Here is a 20,362-nt window from a genome sequence, read left to right on the forward strand (position 1 = left end):
AGTCTGAAAGTTACAACTTCACGAAAGAGCAAAGTGCAAGTTTCACTTAATTTTTAAGTTTTCACCTAAGGCATCACTACCAGAAAACTGGGCAAAGGCTACGGATAAAAGTCGTAGCTAAAAACCTATAGCTGCAGTTTTAATAGCATGACCGTAGTCATAGGTGTCGTAGCAATAGGTTTAAAAACTATGGCTAAGGATTTAATCCGTAGCCATAGATTACAATAGCTACAGATATAATCCATAGCAACTATTTCTGTAGTCAAAAGTACCTACAGCTACGGATAGTATTTGTAGCTAAAAGTAGTGCTAGATCCGTAGCAATATGCCGAATTTAATAATGGCTACGATTGTCAGACCAGCTACGGTCAATATCCGTAGCTATTGCCTACATTTAAAAAAAATTATAATCATTTATTCATTCAATTACCACCTGCATAATCATTTATTCATTCAATTACAATCATTCATTCAATAATGATGAATCAATTACAATCCTTCATTCAATCAATCACAATTACAATTACAATAATGCTGAAAATACAAATCTTAGTGAGTTTGTGTGCACTCGCATATGGCCAGGTGCATCCTTCATCCACCATAAATAGAAAATGGATGCGAGTATCAGTAGTCCACCTACACATCCGATAGCTATACCGATAACTTCTCCTATACGTCTTCTGTAATTATTCGAGGGCGAACCACCACTAGAGGACTCTGCAACATAAAAACAAAGAATCAGTCAATTGAAGAATGATGAAAACTAAATGCAAGGAAAACATAAAAATAGGATGGTTAAGAACCTAGAGAAACATGTATGGCTGACACTAGCGGCCCGAAAGTTACTTGAAATGGAATGCAACAAGTCCCTTTTCCAACCCAAAAGAAGTGGATCTCCATGGTTGTGTCTGTCACATTTGCCATGAACGTTTTTATAACAGCTCTTTTGGAGCCCTTGGCTTCATCTTGGATGTTAAAATCTTGTAGTACTTTCTCCCCCTGACATTTTGTTTTTTGTCCATCATCTAAAACAATTCAAAGATATTGAACATAATATAGTTTGAAAGAACACACCTTCATATGTTAAATGATAAGGAAAGTGATACTTGATTGTGACTGATGGGTTTCAACATTGATTGACGAGTTCGACTCACCTTATAGACCAACAAAACTGATAGCAAGAAACAACCCATCAACAACAATTTAGATTAAAGAGAGCCTTAAATCTCATGAACTGAGGAAAATTTTCTAATTCAGAAGATGGGTATGTCTAATCTTACTTCCTTTGTAAATGTAGAGGCCGAATTTTAACAGTAATGTCACATGGGTAGTTGAAAGTGGCATTTTACTGTTGTTAATATCTACTAGTATCAAGGGAAGATGTTAATTTTCTCAATGGTTCTCTTAAACTCAATATATTTGGACTAAACTTTCCTCTATGACGTGCTTTTGCAATAGTCTACCTAATAGAACCTTCACAAATTTCAAACAACAAAGGAGGGCAAAAGGAAAGTGATATGATAAAAGGCTCCGATGGTATATGTACCCTGCCTTCAGAGTAAGAATGAGCGGGCCTTTGTAATTTCCATCATGATCACCGGAAAGAATGAGACCGAAAGCCATTGTAGATTCTGAAAGAAGAAGTGTAGAAATAGGGTGGTCCAAATGCGGTGGTTTCAAATATGGTTGTGAGTATTCCCCCTGTAGAACAATTGTAACATCAAAACTTCAGTCCTTTTAGGAAAATCGATAGTCAAAACAAAGATTTGAAAATTAGAACAAATGGGGCAATATCATTTATGGCTGACCATCCTTCTCAAAAAGATAAACAAGAAAAAGAGACATAAATAGTAGGAATTACCTAACTCTTCATCCCTTAAAAAAAGAAGAAAAAAAGAAAAAAAGAAAAAAGAGAGGAGTAGGACTTACCTCATCAAAGAAGCTGATAATACAACTATTTGGTTTCCTACTCTTTGGAATTAGGTACCATTAAACCAAATGATCTATGAAAGATTGTAGAATTGAAGGCATCGATTCAATATGGCCTGCAAGACAAGATTACGAGATTACAAATATGTAGTGTAATGGCACAAAACATATATCTTGGGTTGTTAATTCATGAGAGAGGATAGATTGAGAAGGATGTTGCTCATAGAATTAGAGTTGCGTGGATGAAGAGAAGATGTGCCTTTGGAGCTATGTGCAACCGTCGCATACCAATCAAACAAAAGGGGAGAATTTATAGGATATCTATAAGACCAACCATACTTAATTGAATACTTTCTTGGACACATAAGGTACCTTTTGGATGTTAATCACCATTATGTCTTATGTCTAGTGTGATTTGGACAAACATTCCATTGGAAGCATGTCTGGTGAAGGAGCGATTTAAATAAGCTAGCTAAGGAAGTCTCTTTTCTGCCCACAAATCAACATCCAGATAATTCAAAATTTGAAGCTATCTGGGTGAAATACTGAAATTTGGGGGAAGACAGCTCATCTGCTGAAAGAGGCAGAAACACCCAAATGGGCCCTTAGTCATAATATGGATCATAAAAGAGTAGGCACCCTTTCTTTGAGACCAACAGGACATGTCTTAGATCCGAAAAACTACTATTGGGTCATCATTGTTTCGACAGAAAAAGGAGTCACACCCACATATAAGCATAGACACACAAAGATAAGATAGTTGATTGCTCATTAGATTTGCCCCACTTCTTCTTTTTCTTTCTTCTTCTTTCTTCTTCTTCTTCTTCTTCTTTATTTTTAAGGTGGTGACTCTCTGAACATACACACAGGGTAGCTGCTTGGCAATCCAATCCATCCAAATCGTTGAACTATGAAGAGATCATAACTGAAAAATTGCACTAAGAAGATAATATCAACCACACATTTACCTTTGAATTTATATGACTCATTAATTTATTGTTAACTATCTGCTTGATAGCCAATAATTGGATGGTTAGGGTTGCTTGATCAGCGTAATTTTAGATATATGCTCCATCCACAATGGGACGCACATTTCAAATGGTCTGGGCAGCTATAATTAATAAACAAGTTTGGGTATCTTATATTGTTATGATACAGAGTTGATTAAGGAGGAAATAATTCCAAAACAGAGCCTCATGGCTACCACCTTCTTTAACAGTAACATCTGCAAGTTCTAAATGAAATGATCTTTAGGCAGAAGGATCTCAAATCATTAAACTGCTTAGTGGAAATATTAGTCTGGAACAGGACAAAATTAGGGGCTGAATCAAATAATGTAAAATTGCTATTATTGCGGCTGAATGCAACTATTGTCGGGGCAAAATAAACAGCCCATCAAAGAAAGTGAAACAATAGGCACGTAGAGGAGGCATGAAAAGAAATTTTGCAATTGAGCCGGCCTTGGTCTACTAGCTAGAACCAAAAGGGGTAAGCCTCAGTTTGAGTTTTTGTTGACCCTAGATGCCTGAGGGCTGGACTTGGGCTGAGTTTTTAAGGCCAACAACTGAGTTTTTAAGCCTCAGTTCGAGTTTTGGTTATGAGTATTTATTCCAATCATAATTCAAATCGTTCAAATGAATAATGCATATTTATGAGTCTAGACCATTCAAATGAATCAATTCATATTCCATAACCTTGCATATATTATAGGAAATTGAAGTAAAAGCTAAGGTAGTGAAGCAAGTTATGCACCAAGCCATCTATTTTTCATACTACTAATCAAAGCATCCATCAAACCATTCTATGTAATAACCATACAATACTAATAGAAGAAAGAAATTAAATGTAAGGCCCATATCTTAGTCTGTACCGTTCCTTAGACCCTTGCGATCCTCGTCGTCGAATTTCGGTAACCCGTAACCTGTAGTCGGCATTTGCACGCGACCTTGAGTTGCACCCTGTCAACCCGAGACTTGTACCTTTGTGACTGCGCCGTCACCGCGGTTCTAACGCTGTGACTCGATACCCAGGCTAGGAGTTGTGGGCCCGCATATATTTTGAGGAAACGTCATGCGTTGCCAATCCCAAGAGAATCTCTACCGAATCTATTACATCAATCAATCAAGTATAAGAAAGTACTCGACCCATACCTAGCCCATCCCCCTCTTACACAAGCCATCCCCAAAGTCAACTCTCTCTCTCTCTCTCTCTCTCTCTCTCTCTCTCCACCCATCCCTTTCTTACACCACACCATCCCTCTTTCCCATCCATCCCATCCCTTTCATCCCATCACCTTCTCTCTCCCTCTCGTTCTCTCTACCATTCCAAGCAACTAAGAGAGAAAATTCTAAGGAGAGAAAAGATCAAGGCCCACTTCCTACCCCCACATCTCACCATCCAACCCTTCCATCTTCATCATCCTCCATCAAAGTTGAAGCTAAGGAGTTTAGGATTCCAAGGAGCTAAAGAAGAGAACCATAAGTGGGTGATTTATAGGTTAGATTGTATTTTTAATGATGGGCCAAGTGGGGCCTATCGATCGATGGTATGGATCTCACTTTGGACCCTAGGTGTGACCGTTGGCCCACCATGATTCATATGATCATCCCATGATGGGGCCATTCTCCATGGACCCCATCATAATGTTTATTTACCATTGTGAAAGGTCATCTAGACCTTGTATTTTGTTTGGTGGAAAGGGATCTCCACCGTTGATTTTTATGATTTAGGGCTCACATGATTTAGGACCCATCTTGATGTATGTATTGTATTTGCGTAGCCCACCTAGAGAGGGCTCATAGTGGCGGATCCCCTCCTCTCCATCGCCGTCTCTCTCTCTCTCTCTCTCTCTCTCTCTCTCTCTCTCTCTCTGGTTTGATGGCCCACCACTGATGTATTTATGACATCCACGTTGTCCACCTTGCTGCCACCATGCTGCCTATTTTTGGGCAGGCATGTTTGGAGGAAAATCACAAATATCATCCTTGATTCAAAAGGCTGGTGAGGGCACACTGACGTGGACCCCACCTTGAGGGATGTATTGCACCCACAATGTCCATTTGCAATGGTGCAGATTTGATGATTGTGGGTTGCTCGTTGCAATAGCAGACCGTCTATCTGCTGACCGTTGATGTAGGCAAAAACCCAAATGTCAACTTGATACAAGCTGGTGGGCCACACGTGTGGACCCACTAGATGTATGCGTTTCATCCATGCCATCCACTGTCCAGCTACCTGGACGGTGAAAACCCACCGTGATATATGTGTTAAATTCACATCGTGCATCCAGGGAGCCCACGTGATGTATATATTTTATATATTTACACTGTCCACACACGTGGACCCAACCTTGATGTATGTATCTGATCCACCTATGAAAAACAGCAAGTAAAAAAATAAAAAATAAAAAATAAAAAAATAGGTCGATGCTGCTTTTGCTAGCGTCTAAGGACACTACAACAAGTAGCGTCCTCTGCTTGTAATAATGGGCAGGGACTGTGGATCCCAGCCACAGGCTCCACCATGATGTATGTCGAGCATTCACACCATCCACTTGATGGGTCCCCTTTAATTATTGGTATATCTTAAGAATCAGCCGTACACGGAACTCAGGTGGCCCACACCATCTAAAATCATGTGATGACATGTTAAAACACATAAAAGCACTTGTTGGTGCCCACCTGAAATTTGGATGCATCTGAAACTCGGTCTAACCCCTTAACCAAGTGGGACACACTTATTGGATGGGCTGGATTTGTGAACCACAACTTGGTGGGCCCAACTAATGATTGTGAATGTTTTGATGGAGGCCACACCTTTCAACTGTGTGCTTGGTGTGGCCCACACAAGCCACATATTGACTTGATTTTAAGTCTCAGGCCCCACCATGTTGTGTGTATTATACCCACACTATTCAACTATTTTTCTAGGGCCGTGGGCCCCATTGAATTGTATGGCCCACCATGATGTATGTCTTATGTACACACCGTTTGCCCAATTTTTCTGGGCCATGGGCTACCCCATAAGGCCCACCATGATGTATGTGTGTTACACACATTGTCCGTTTATGTTTAGGCCATAAGCCTCATTGCCTTGAGAGGCCCACTTATTGTACATATGAGGCCCATTGTGATTACATGAGACCCATTGAGATGTATGTGAGGTCACTGTGATGAGGCCCATAGAGATATATGTGGCCCATTGTGATGCATATGAGGGCCATGAGATGCGGCCCATTGTGATGTATATAAGCCCATGTGATGTGGCCCATTGTGATGCATATGAGGCCCATGAGATGTGACCCATTGTGATGTATATAAGCCCATGAGATGTGGCCCATTGTGATGTATATTAGGCTCTTGTGTGAGGTCCACTATGTTGTATTTGAGGCCCTTATGTGAGACCATGAGCCCCACTATATCTTAGGCTCTATGTGGGCCACTCCTTGGGAGCAATGTTGGTTAAATATCCACATTAATGGGCAATGATGGTTAAATGTCCACATTGTGACCTTCCCTTAGGCCTTTGTTAGGCCCATTCTCATCCTTCTTTAAGTGGGTTGATCCTAATTATTGGGCCCCATTGATAATTGCATGATCCATCTATTCTTATTAGGCTAACCCAAATTGATGGGCCCCTACTATTATTAGTGTGACCCATCTCGCTTTGTTGGGATATCCCAATTCTTTGGGTCCCCATTGATGCTAATAGAAGTACTCAAACCTGGAAGCCCACTCTTAGGCCCATAAGTAGGCCATCTAGACCCATCCTTGTTATGAGGAGGATGCATCATTACCTCTGCCCATAAGTAAAAGAATATGTAGTATTAGATTTGGTATATCCACTATTGAGGACCGATCCTCATGTTATGGTTTAGATCTGCTGTCCTTCTATGAACCTCGCCATATATAGGTTGATTATTGATTACGATTATGTCAGTATACGCATTGAGTATGTGATTAGTATAGCATTATGATTGTATAAGGTCATTATAAGGTTAAGCGTGATTATATGAGGCCCATTGTGTGATTGCATGAGGCCCATTATGATTATATGAGATCCATTGCAATGGTATGAGGTCCGTTGTGATTGTATGAGGCCCATTGTGATTGCGTGAGACTCATTATAGTTGTATGAGATCCATTGTAATGGTACGAGGCCTATTGTGATTGTATAAGGCCCATTGTGATTGTATATGGCTCATTATGATGTAAGATGCCCATTATATGTGTGAGGACCATTATATGTGTGAGGCCCATTGTATGTGTGAGGCCCACCATGTGTAGGTGATTATTGCACACCACACATTCACCTATACAGGCCACAGGCCATCTTATATAGGCCCACTATGATGTATGTGATTATAATCATGCTTGGTATACTTTATGATATATGCCCATATGCATCATCCGCATGCTTGTTACAAGGAGTAATTGAGCATAGCATGTGCCATTGGGCTGATTGTTTATGGGACTCCTTGAGAGACAAAGTTTCCTCACATGAGCGCGTAGTACGCGCAGGTTTGATGCATGATTGGATGGTATAACTCATGCATCTTACATTTTTTTATATGACCACCATACGCCCTACAACATCAGGGCCGTAAATGTCCAGATAGGACACTAGAAATGTTTAGTTCTAGCATACAGGTGCGATAGATGTCCCTGGTGAAAATTCCTAAACTCCCGAGGCTAGGGGACATCCCAACGTCTAAACCGAGTGAATATATATGAGTGTATGAGGGTCGTATACCAGTAGGTCATATCTCCCACTATATTGTGGTCAGTTAGGAGGGGGTATGGCCTTACCCACTTGAGGGAGTAGGCAATGTTAGGCTGAGTTTGACCAGCTCATAAATGGGTCCGCTATTACCAGGTTGGGCCGAAATTGTTAGGCGAATAGTGAGGTCTCTTCCACTTACCCAGTTGTGCGCTTGATGGGGCGGCAAGCTGGCGTAGAGTGTACTAGACCCTGGTGATGATCCCAGAGATGTACGGTACTGATATGTGGACTTATTGAGTAGTAGTTATATACTTATCATTTTACTTATTCATGTATTCGTTCACTATCCACTCAGGCTGGTGGTGCGTAACTAATTTGTTATGTGTACCTTCACAATGGCCAGGATTTCAGTTGGGGAGCGCGACCAACCTGAAATCAGGAGTTTACCACATTGAGTCCAGCTATCCAAATTTAGGTATGAGACTGGTTTAGATAGAAGTCCCTTGTGATAGACCCCACAGCTTGCTATGCTACGTACTATCATCTCGACTTCACACTCCAGTTTGGTCATTTCTTTTGCACCGCATATTACATTGCATCCTCAGCACATAGCATTTGGTTTACTATGCTTCTGTAATGTATAGCCTGAATAAGGTTGATGGTATTATGGGCTCACCAGGATCTACATATTACATTACATCCACAGCATTTGGCATTTGGGTTACTATGTTTTCGCATTTATATGGCTTAGATAAGGCTGATGGTATTCATGGCTCTTCAAAATTGCATACTGTACTACATCCTTGGTATTTGATATTTGGCTCATTATGACTCCATATTGCATAGCCGATCTGCATTGCATACTCTGATATTAAATGACTTATAACCTTGTCAATATTCCGCTTACACTGATATTTGTGTGCTTGACACTTATCTTGTGCACAACGCACACCACCCTCTAAGCTTTCTATAAGCTTATGCACGATAGATGCGTGCAGGTGATGATAGGACGCAGTCGATCTAAGGCAGGAGCGTGCGGCAGAGCTTATGGAGCTTTTAGCATTTATCTTGTATTTTTCCTTCATGTATTGTACTCAAGATTTTAATATTAGTGGATATGTGATGATAATGTTGCCTTTGTGATTTGGATACACTTGTGGTTATGATATTTTAGTTACTAAAAAAAAATTCACACTGAAAATCCTCCTTATAGGATCCCAGGATCGGAACCTGGTGTATGGGCACTGGGAGCCAAGAATGGGGTACTAAGGAGGTTGTCGGCACCGAATTCGACGATCGAGAATTCTTTGAGTCTATTTTCTGAGTTTGGGGCATGACATTATAGGCTAGTTTGGGATCTTGGAAAATAAAGGAGAGAGTGATATTTTCTATTTTCCAAAAAAGTATTTAGAGAGGAAAAAAAAACAAGGGGAGGTTTGGGAAATTTTTATGACTTTTTTTTTTAATTATGAAAAGACTTCTTTGAAAAATGTTTCTCTACAGACAGTTCTCTTTCAGATAAACTCACCTCAATGTCTTTCATCTTTACAAGCTCAGATGCGGCCCTTTCAATGGATGAACTTGTATTAGAATTAGCCTGATTCAGCGGCTCTTTGATAGAATTGAGCTTCAATAAGAGTTCCTTGACATCCAAGGTTATGGAGCATAATTTTCTAACTAGTAATGCACTACTCCCCTCTAAACTAAATCAAACCCAACATCCAAAACAAACACCCAAGTTCCAACATCATTCTCATTACGGGGTGCATCCAAACAGGCCCCAAATAAGAGAAAATAAAATTGCAGTTGATTACTATAAAGCGTTGAAATTCCATCCAAATAAATCAAATGAAAAACAGAATTCAAAATTAAAAACACCAGCATTTCTAATAATTTTCTTTTGCAATCCAAAGAAAACATGAAGGGATAGTGGAGAACTTATTAAATTGAATTGTAAAGATGTGAGGGTATGTAGGAAACTCTAAGAGTACATTTGGAGCACTTATTACTTAACTCATTGGCATTCATATCAAATTTAAGTTAGCATAATCAAATGAAATAACCACAAGGAATACTTCCTAGTTTCTAACACAAATTATAAAATCAATAAACAGTGTCAACGGAATATTCATTCATACAAACATAAACATCATATAAACAGCTAGGATGTGGTAAACTTAAAAATAAAATATAAAAAATCACGTGCACACATATATAACAAAGAAAATCAAATAAAAAACCACATATCAATAGTTTCAAACCTAAGAAACTAATGACACAATCCAATGCAGGAAAATGTTATGCTTACAGACAATCCGTTCTCTATCGTGTTCTCCCACCTCTTCTAGAAGCCTCACTTTCAATTGTTGAGGCATGTCCTGCAGTATCAAGTTTTAATGTAGGTCATCCAACCATACAACCGTGTGGGTCGACTCATGGGTAGAGGAAAAAAATGGTACTCAAATGCAATCCACACAAAACATTCCTTGTTAAGACATTTCATCAAACAGTTAGCATGCATGACATACAGGAGATTATATACAATGGATTTTTCAGTTTTTACAAGTGAGGCCATTGGCAGTTTTTTAAAGGAAACATAAGGATAATTGGAGGAAAACAAACTTTGAACGCCAGGATACGGGGAGCAGGAAATCGTTGTTCAGTGAGCTCCTGTGCGAATGTTCTGCAAGCAGCTAAAGTGGTTGTGCTTCTTCCTTCCTGAATGGCTAGTTCAGCACCAGAAAAAAAAAAGAAGAAGAAAAAAAGCTAGTTCAACACCCTAAAAATTATATCCAAAGAAATTATTAAGTCGAATAACATGGATGAACACAACTGTCCGGCAGAAAGCTCTATAACTATAAAGGCAAATGTATAAGGAAATAAATAGTAAATGTATAGAGGCAAATGATATTCGGACCTTCTTCATTATTCTTCTTCTCCTTCTTTCGAGTGCTCTCCAAGTCTCTCTCTCACAAGGGCAAGTCTCTCTCGCTCTCACTGGTGGATGATCTGAGACAATGACGAGGGTTGGATGAAAGGGGTTTCAAAAACCTTGGCACATGGTCTACTCACCGATCAATGGTGAGTTTGCGGTGAAAGAGGGTTTTGGAAAACCCTAGAGAGAGAGAGAGGATGGGAAACAGAGAGAGGGGAATGGGGCCTAAAGACAGAGGGAGTGAGGGAAGGGGAGAGGCTGAGTGCGAGAGAGAGAGAGAGAGAGAGAGAGAGAGAGAGAGAGGATAAGGGAGCATGGGAGATAGAGAGAGGGCAAGGGAAAGGGAGAGGCTTTTGGGTCTAGGGAGATGGGCACACATGGGATTGGGGTTTGGGAGATGGGTGCGAGAGAGAGAGAGAGAGAGAGATTTTTTTTACAGATGGTGTGCGCGGGATTGGGTTTTGGGGGGTGATGAACGACACTTTGCTTACTTTTAGGTCTTGTGGGGACCACTGTGATGTATGTTATTTATCCACTCCGTGCATTCATTTTAACAGATCATTTTAAGGGTTGATCCAAAAAAGGAGTCAGATCGAAGCTGTAAGCAGACCACATAAAATATTAATGATGGAAATTTATTTTTTATTATTTCTTATGGTGTGGTCCACTTAGACCTTCAATCTACCTACTTTTTGGGCTCATCCACTGAAATTATATATCATAATTGATGGGTGGTTTAGATAAAACACATATATTCCAATGGGCCCCATGGAGCCCCTTAAGCACCATCAATCTCTACTAAGATCCCAGTGAGGATGTAAGTTTTAGCTACGGATTAAATCTGTAACAAACTTGCTACAGTTTATATTCGTAGCCAAAAACTTCTAAAGTCCATAGCATTTGCTCAATTTTTTAGTAGTGCATTCACACATCCCATGCACTTTGCACACTATAAAGAATGTCTTTCTATAGTCTCGGATTTAGTGGGCTACTAACAAGCGGTTTAGAGCTTGTTTGGAAAATCGGAGCATTTCTAAAATGAATTAGATAATGAGATTTCTTGTGTTCGATGATTAGGGTGTGGATTAACCAAGTTTATAATGTGGCATATTCGTAATCATCGAAAAAGGCGATTCGATCTTAATCACTTTAAACCATTGGTTCTTAGGCTAGAGGAGTAATTATGTTGATTTGGTTTGGTAATTAAGATCTGACCCCTAGTTGTCTCAGCTTTAGGTAGGTATTTATTTAGTTATGGTTGTCTCAATTAGTTTGTGATAGGTCAGCTAGATTTGGGCCCCGAATGAAGAATTCATGAGGATAGACTCGATGTTTAAGTGATCAGGCAGATTTATTGGTTTCCCACGGTTAATTAATTGGATTTGTACAGTTCTTTAGAGTTGAAATCCTCATTAGAATTGAAATCTCAAGGGAGATTTCTTGAAACTCATAGGAATATAGGTATAAGATGAGGGATATGCATATAGGATCATCTTACCTTTGGTTACTCCAAAAACCTATCAAAAGGCCTAAGAACCGAATGCCCCTTATAAACAGTTTGAGGTTCAATGGTAAAATACTGGGCAAATAATGGCTCTGTCAATGCCATTGAAGAAGGTCTTTCAATATCATCAAAGATTCTTTCGATGTCATTGAAGGGTTCCCCGATGCCATTTCAGACAAAATATGATGTTTTCTTACTTGACAATTCTGGACCATCTTCGATGTCATCGAGAAAGTCAAAGGAAAAAAATCTAAAAACCTTATTGAACATATTTGACCCTCAATCAATATCATTGAGGAGATCAATGATATCGAAACATAAGTTTAGATGTCATCGAAGGGATCTCTTTGTCATCGAGAATTTTAGATGAAATTCCAGTTTGGTTGCTGGACATCCCTGACCCTCAATCGATGTCATCGGCTAGGTCTTTGATGGAAGCTCAATGCAATCGAACATGTAATGGAATTTGTTGTTTTGGGCTATCTTTAACACGGCAGATCCGCACATCTTCTAGCCTTGTTTATCATGTTTTTCTTGGTCTCCTAAGGCTAAGTGATGATCAATTAGTTAATCCTATTAGGTTAAGATCATCTAAAGGTCTATGGGTTATTTTGGGTTAATGTTTAGGGTTATTAAGGCACCTCATTTACTTATTGTAGCTCCTTGATACTCTAATTTCATTTGTATTCAGTCTTTACATTTTAAAGGCTCAACTGACTACATGACACAACAACTAACATGATTGACAAACCTGGGTGCAAAAATGTGTGCACTAACAATGTCTCCCTTTGTCAATTACATGGTAAAAACCTAACCTAAGATTATGTCATGGTTCATACCAATGACATACCAAAAACAACTAAACAAAATTCCATGTCAAATATAAAAATTTACAACTCGATACACTAAGACATGTAATGCTTGCATTGCTCCCCCTAAATTGCTTCCCTGATCAAACCTGCAACACAACAAACATACCCTACACAAGAGAATGCATTATTTTGGTGAGATTTAGTCTTTCTCCCCATTTTGTTAGTATTTGACAAAGGGTTAGTTTCAAAAGATGTACCAATAAAATCATATATGAAACAACTCTATAAATCAGAGATTTGCAATTGTAAAGCTTAGACTAACAAGGGTTAGAGATGCATATAAACATGAAATCCATGGAGCTTTCTTATTAACGTCATTCAAATAGTATACAAATAAAAATAGGAATGACCAATGATAACCTAAGCTATAAGCATGGGATATGCGTTTCATCAAATTTAAAGCTTAAATTATCAAATTCCAATGAGGTTAAATCCTCAAATTTTCCATTAAATCACAAGATGAGGCTAGAGCCCTTTAATTCAAAAATATTCTCACATATGAGGTTGAAAATCCTCAAATTCAATAGTAGAGCTCAAAATAGGAGGCTTGTTCCTCTGATTTACCATTTCAGCTCAAATAGACCATTAAGGTCACCTCCTTGTGGATTTATGATCTCTTAAATTTCTTAAGAGGGATGGTGTGATGTGAGCCGACAAAATGCACATGAGACTCTTATCTTCCACACTAGAAGAGTCATCTTGTGTGGATTTAGACTCCTTTATATCATCCCATGTTGTCGCCATTGCCCTACCTTTAGATTTTATTTTGCAAGGGCAATCAAGGGCAAAATGTCTATAATCTCCATAGTTGTAACAGTGGACCTTTTTAGATGGTTTAGTGGATTTTCCTTTATGTTTGTCCACCTTCTTATCCTTCTTGTCACAACTCTTCTCTCTAGTAAATTTGAGAAATTTCTTAAATGTTTTATCAAATTCCTCCTCCTCATCCTCCACATCACTATCACTTCCAAATTTTACTTCTTTATGTTTATGTGAATGCTTATATGATGTTTTGAAGATAACTAATTTCTTATCTTTAGAGGAGGCCTTAAAGTGCAGTTCAAATGTTTGTAGAGAACCTATAAGTTCTTCTAATTTCATCTCATATATGTTCCTAAACTCTTCTATTGAGGTTATCTTGGCAGTGAACCTATCCGACAAGGATCTAAGAATCTTTCTATAAATGCGTCCTTCTGGAATCCTCTCTCCTAAACCCTACATGGAATTGCAAATGTCAATCAATTTAGAGTAGAATTCTATGAAAGTTTCAGTCTCTTTCATCCTAATATTTTCAAATTTAGTTGCTAACAGCTAAAGTTTCGATCTTTTTACTATGCTAGTTCCTTCTTAGGTGATTTTCAAGATGTCCTACGCTTCCTTCCCCATTGTACATATACATATGTGTCTAAATTCGTTGGGGAAAACCACACAGTAAATAACATTAAGAGCTTTGGCATTATTTGTATACCCCATACTCTCATTGGCACTCCATTTGGATTTATCTTTGGGAGCGCTAATAGTTTTACCATCAACCATGACTTCTTCCATGGGAATTGTGTAATGCCTCGAATTTTTGCGGCCCGAGTACATACTCATGCTCAAGAATTTCGAGTGTTAATAATGTAAAAATTGGATGCTTTAAAATTGCACCTTGTTTTTTTTTTTTTTCATTTAGATCACATCCAGTTACATTCATGAAGGTAACCATTAACGAGAATAAAATTAACTGTATTTATTATTTCATTAGAGTGAAAAGAGTAGAACTTTCTAATGCCCTCTCAAATGGGAGCTTGTTACATTGTTCAAAGTGTTCAACGGAAAGTAAATAAAACTAAACACAAAGCTATCTCCTTCTTATTTAGAATAATTTTTCTTAAGGAGATCGTCATTTGTATCTTTAATCTGTACATCGCTCGCATCATTTGTATGGTTAGAGAGGGTCAATGCCCTACTCATAGTGGTGATTATCTTTTAAAGTTTACAACGATTCAAGTGATTCATAAGAATAACAGAAGTGTCCCGATACGTCTCATACTCCACAAATACAAGTGGTATCGGTATGTGCAAACATTCTATATGGGATGCATGCTTAGCAATGTATGTGTGGTTCATCACACTCAGCGACCATGATCACAATGTGGAAAGTAGTTTAAAGATATCTGGCTCGCCACGCATCCCATACTACAAAAATTCATCGGCGTGTCCAATGTTAACGTGGATTTATACGAATGTCTCAAGGGGACACAGCAACGTGATTGGGAGATTTACATGACACGATGTGTTCATGGAGCGACTATTTCCGACATCCAATCCTGAGAAATGATATAACACACATGGTGATTTACTTATATCGAATGTGAACCACTCACCAACCCACAGGATTACGTGGCAACCAAGAGGGCCGCTACCCGAAACTTATTATGTCCACGATATTATATTGATCACTATAAGTGGGATTTCCAATGTCATACTTGCATGCAAGATAATAATGTAGTGATTTGAATTATGTAACACTGATTCATATGTGAAGATAAAGAATAAATAAAACTTAGAACATGTGAGAAAGATGTAATCAATTAAATTGTAAAATTTTAGAAAAAACCTTCAGCTCTTAAACTTGATCACACTCTAACATTACTAGATTTGAATATATGCGTTGTCGTACCCAACTCTAACATAATTAACATGATTCATATGGTTAGATCATTACATCGCATAGATTGTACGGTTATGATCAATATCAAACTATGGTTTAGTATAGACGTAGAATTAGGGCTTGTTTGAAGTAGTTCCAATCTAATCGAGAGTTTTAATTTGATTAAATCATAAATATTCACTTAACTTAATCAGCCAACGTTCTTAATTCAACAATTTGTGATTTAATGAATTTCCATATTGAGTCGACCAGATTGACTTGCAGACTAATCAATCCACTTAGTTATGAACTCAAATCACAGTGAAAAGCTTATGCATAATACAAAGTTGAAGGAAAATTGGCACGTAGATCTTACCTGCTAAAGTGGTTAGCTAGAATCACTCCAACTCGTTGCTGAGCTGAGTTGACTCGAAAGCTCCCTTCTTCTTCTTCTTCTTCTTCTTCTTTCTTTATTTCTTCTTCCCACTTTCTTTGGAGGGCTAGGCAATGGATCAGGAAAAAGCCAGAATTTCTACCTAGTTAGATCCAACCGAGTCGGCTCGGTTCAACAGGGTCACATCTTTCTCTCCTCCTCTCGTTTTCTCTTTCTCTCCTTCTCTCGTTTCTCTCTCTCTCTCTCTCTCTCTCTCTCTCCCTCATTTTGTTATGCTAGAAAGCCTACAAGGAGGTGCCTTTTATAGAGTTTCTGGCAAAGCTTCTGCATTGGAGTGGTTTCTAATTCTAATTACAATAGCGTGCGGTGTTGCTACGCGGTTTACACGCTAGATGTGCCATGTGAGAATGAACAGCGCCAGTGCCTATCCATGACTCCACTAATTCCTTCTTTATAGGATCCTCTCCTTATGTTTAGGAGTTTGGATCAGTTTTGAATGGGCCATTAGTAAGTCGATTTAGATCTCCTCCAGGTGTAGTTGTCTGCAGTTTCGAAGTTGTTGTTTGAATGAAGGAGATGGCCCTAGTTTTTAATAGCGGATCATCGGCCATGGTGTTTCGCTTCAATCCATTGGTTGTAGGTGATTTGGATGGCCCATAGAGAGCCTGTGAGAGGTCATGATCAATGTTCCATATTGCTTTCATTGGTGGGTTCCACTAAGCGTCTGAGCGGTGTTTCCTGCACGGGATTTCAAGCCGAAAGAAGTTCGTCGATCTCAGCGCATGCAATTTTCTTGTTCCTTCTGGATTCCTTGTTAGGTCGGAATTTCTCTTGCTGTGATTTGGGTGGTTTGGATTGGGTAAAGGCTTAGATCTTGAGGAGTTTCCAATTGTGGAACTCCTTGGTACGCACAGTTTTTCACGGGCATTGCTACAACATGTGGGATAGTTTCCTTTCCAAATCAGTTCTTGAGTTGGTGGGGTCCACTGATGGTAGTTCTTCGAGAGATCCATCTAGACGACAAATCCTGTCTCATCTTGTTAGGACATGGGCTCAAGTTTGGGGTGGATCCGCTGATTGGATGACCCACAAATGGAGCAGGGAGATGGGTCTTATGAGTTGTTGTGGGAGTTACCAAAGTAAGATGAGCTCTCTTGATTGGTTGTTGCAAACGTAGGACATGTAACAATGCATCTTACAATTTTATGCATTACACACATTTGGTGAGGTGGGGTCCACCGTGATGGGTTTTGAAAGATCCACTTCGTCCATCTATTTCTCCATATCATGTTAGGACATGGGGTTAAAAATGAGGCCGATCCATTAATCAAGTGGACCACATGGTCTAGATTAGTTGAAGATGTTCACTCTTGTAGGTTTGAAGTGCTTCTTCTGAGATTAGAAATTTTAGGGAAGGAAGTTTCCTTCAAACACGTCTTTATACGTGAGGGAACTTGCCTGTCCTATGCAAGTATAATGTGGGGTCCATCATGATATTTATAAGGAATCCACTCCATTAATGGGTCTAATCAGGTCGTGTTGGCACATGAGCCCAAATATGAAGCATATCTGAGCCTTAGATAAGCTTATCTTAGAAATTCTCCTAGCGGTGACCAAAACGGACTTGATCTTAATTAACGGTCAATACTTAATGATCATGGCTCAATTTTGAGGAAGATGTGTAGTCAAGATAGGCAAACGATTGGACAAAGTTTGGTGATTGATCGATGGTGGAAAAAAACCTAAATCTAAAATTTCACCTTTTGCAACGAAATGAAAGAACTGGCTTCAGCGTTCAACGGTGTAAGATCATAGATCGAGGTGTAAATTTTGTATAATATCGTAGTCATGTGAGACCAAGGTGTGGTCCAAGTTTGAGTTTCGATGGACAGAAGGAAGTAGTTAAATATGAAGATCTCGATTTATACAGAGGTAGTAAGCCTAAAAAGGATAACTTTGTGCTTAAGTAAAAGCCTACCAAAGTAAGGTCTTCATATTTCACACTTGGTCCATATGATGGGCAATCCAAGTCATCCATATGAAGGAAAATGTCTTACTACAACTACTTATTAGTTTTTCTTACTCAATGGACATCGAAATCAATGATTAAGGGGTTGATTTGTTAATTAGGCCACTTTTACAATGATCTAAGGGCCGAGATTCAACGCGTATGATTAATTTATGATAATTAGTCCTGGTATAAAATTTCACATGAAACGGATCATGAGAACCATGTGATTTAGAATTTAAAGGTATAGGTTAATAGCATTTTCGTAATTATTGTTGATCTAAGAGTTTTGTAAAATCTAATGGTTCTACATGGTTATATGCACATTTCTAAACAATTCTTACAAAAGGACTTACATCTAAATCATTATAGATAAAGAGTTATTCACCAATTTAATTAAGGGAAGACACATATATCAAACCACATGATGGATGGCATTATCTTAAAATCAACTGTCGGATGACTTGATTTATGGATGAAGATCGTTCTTAACGGTTAGATTCATGTTGGAGAATAGACGTAGGGTTAGGATAGCTACATTGATATCGTACACATGTATATACTAGGTTAAACTTCATGGTAACAATCTTGAGAACTTTCAACACTCGGGTATTGAAAAGTTTAGGGTGTTACAAATTGTCTATCCTTCATTGACAATATCCCAAACTAAATGGTCTAAGTACATTAGGAATATCCTCATCCTAACTTTCCAATAGGTTTAGTTTGACCCATCAAAGTACGAAGGCCATGTGATAGCATTACCCTTCTAGTTAGACATCATTTTAGAGCTCCTTTGGATCTCGCTCCGGGCGGCTAAGCCTTTCAGGAGGAACCTGTCTCTGATACTGAATGAAATTACGGTTTTTGTGCCACTATCTGTTGAGTGTAAAAGAGAATGAAGGCTATGTCCTAGAGGGGTGATGATTAAGACCTATTTAAAATTATGCCAATTTAAAAACAATAATTGCGTAAATTAAACTAATTTTCAATTAAACTAAGTAAGACAATATAACTTTAAGGCTTCCAAGCCAATAGAGGCTTCAATCACATAGACTACAAATGATATGCAAATAAGCAACTAGTTTATATAGAGATAGTGTATATGAGTGTGTATGATACCTATCATTCCTAAACAATCATCTAATCATGCATTCATAATTAGCATTTAAAACATACAAACTTAATTAAATAAATACATAAATAACAATCCCAAACTCAATCATATTTAGTGGTTCGGCTACTTACCAACTCCACTCCCGGCAAATGCACTCAACCCATGAGTGTACCGAATTTCACTATCAAAGGTTTTAAATCAAGTTCACCTCTAACCTTTATAACCCTATACAAGGACTCTAAGTTTATGTCCTACATAAGGACAAAGGTCATACTCATGAACCTAAGAATTTAGGCTCTATTCTCGAGCCAATCTCCTACACAAGAACCCAACACGTATTTTCCCGCTGGAGGCCTACGAAAGGACTTCAGTTAATTTTTCCTTTAGCTAACCAACAACCTTGGTCCTACATAAGAACAAAAAATTTAGGCCCTACGGAAGAGCCACGGTCTTACGCAAGAACCTAGGTGAGTTTGAATACAAACTCTTGCACTCCAACCTACACAAGGAAGGAGTACAAACTCAGACTACTCTTACACATGATGCTTACTTATTAGATTGAGTACCTTTTGATGCTCCTCTTGGGTTGCTTGAACTCCGCTCTCCAGTGCTTTAATCAGCTCCCCGATACTCCCCAATCATGTTGTTGCTACTTAGCCAAGGCTTCAACTCCACGATTAATAACCTTGCTTGTGATGCTTCCTTTGAGGTGCCCAAGGTGATAAGAGTGGGTTGAATCTCCTACAACAAGTGGGTAATTGATGATCCTATGGGATTCAACTAGATGGGTCTCTTAGAAGACTTGGACAATGATATACCAAGATGCTTAAGTCCAATCTCTTGAAAATGGAGGAGTTTAAGCACATCTCCAATGGTGAGGTTAGAATCCTCATTAGAGTTGAAATCTTAAAGGAGATTTCTTAAAACTCATAGGAATAGATGTATAGGATGAGGGATATGCATATAGGATCACCTTACATCTGATTGCTCCAAAAACCCATCGAAAGGCATAAGAACTGAATGCTCTTTATAAATAGTTCGAGCTCTAATGGTAAAAAAAGGGCAACCTTTGATATATATCATCAAAGATTCCTTCGATATATATCATCGAAGGGTTCCCCAATGCCATTGAAAATTTCAGACAAAATATGATGTTTTCTTGTTGGATAGTTCTGGACCATCTTCGATGTTATCAACTGACCTTCGATATTATTAAACATCATGTCTTCAATGTCATCGAAAGGGCTTCG

At 38.7% G+C, this 20,362-nt stretch overlaps 2 long non-coding RNA genes across 2 annotated transcripts; both read right to left on the reverse strand.

Moving 5' to 3' along the window:
* Positions 1-476: 476 nt before the first annotated feature.
* On the reverse strand, positions 477-1,096 carry LOC131234785 (uncharacterized). The gene is made up of 2 exons (XR_009165778.1): positions 804-1,096; positions 477-717 (listed from the first exon to the last, which is right to left on the reverse strand). It is a non-coding gene; the product is annotated as an uncharacterized LOC131234785 (long non-coding RNA).
* Positions 1,097-1,518: 422 nt separating this feature from the next.
* LOC131234786 (uncharacterized) lies at positions 1,519-2,019 on the reverse strand. Its single transcript, XR_009165779.1, has 2 exons — positions 1,930-2,019; positions 1,519-1,701 (listed from the first exon to the last, which is right to left on the reverse strand). It is a non-coding gene; the product is annotated as an uncharacterized LOC131234786 (long non-coding RNA).
* Between the last annotated feature and the right edge of the window lie 18,343 nt (positions 2,020-20,362).

Source organism: Magnolia sinica, chromosome 19 (genome assembly GCF_029962835.1).
Source record: "Magnolia sinica isolate HGM2019 chromosome 19, MsV1, whole genome shotgun sequence".
NCBI lineage: Eukaryota > Viridiplantae > Streptophyta > Magnoliopsida > Magnoliales > Magnoliaceae > Magnolia > Magnolia sinica.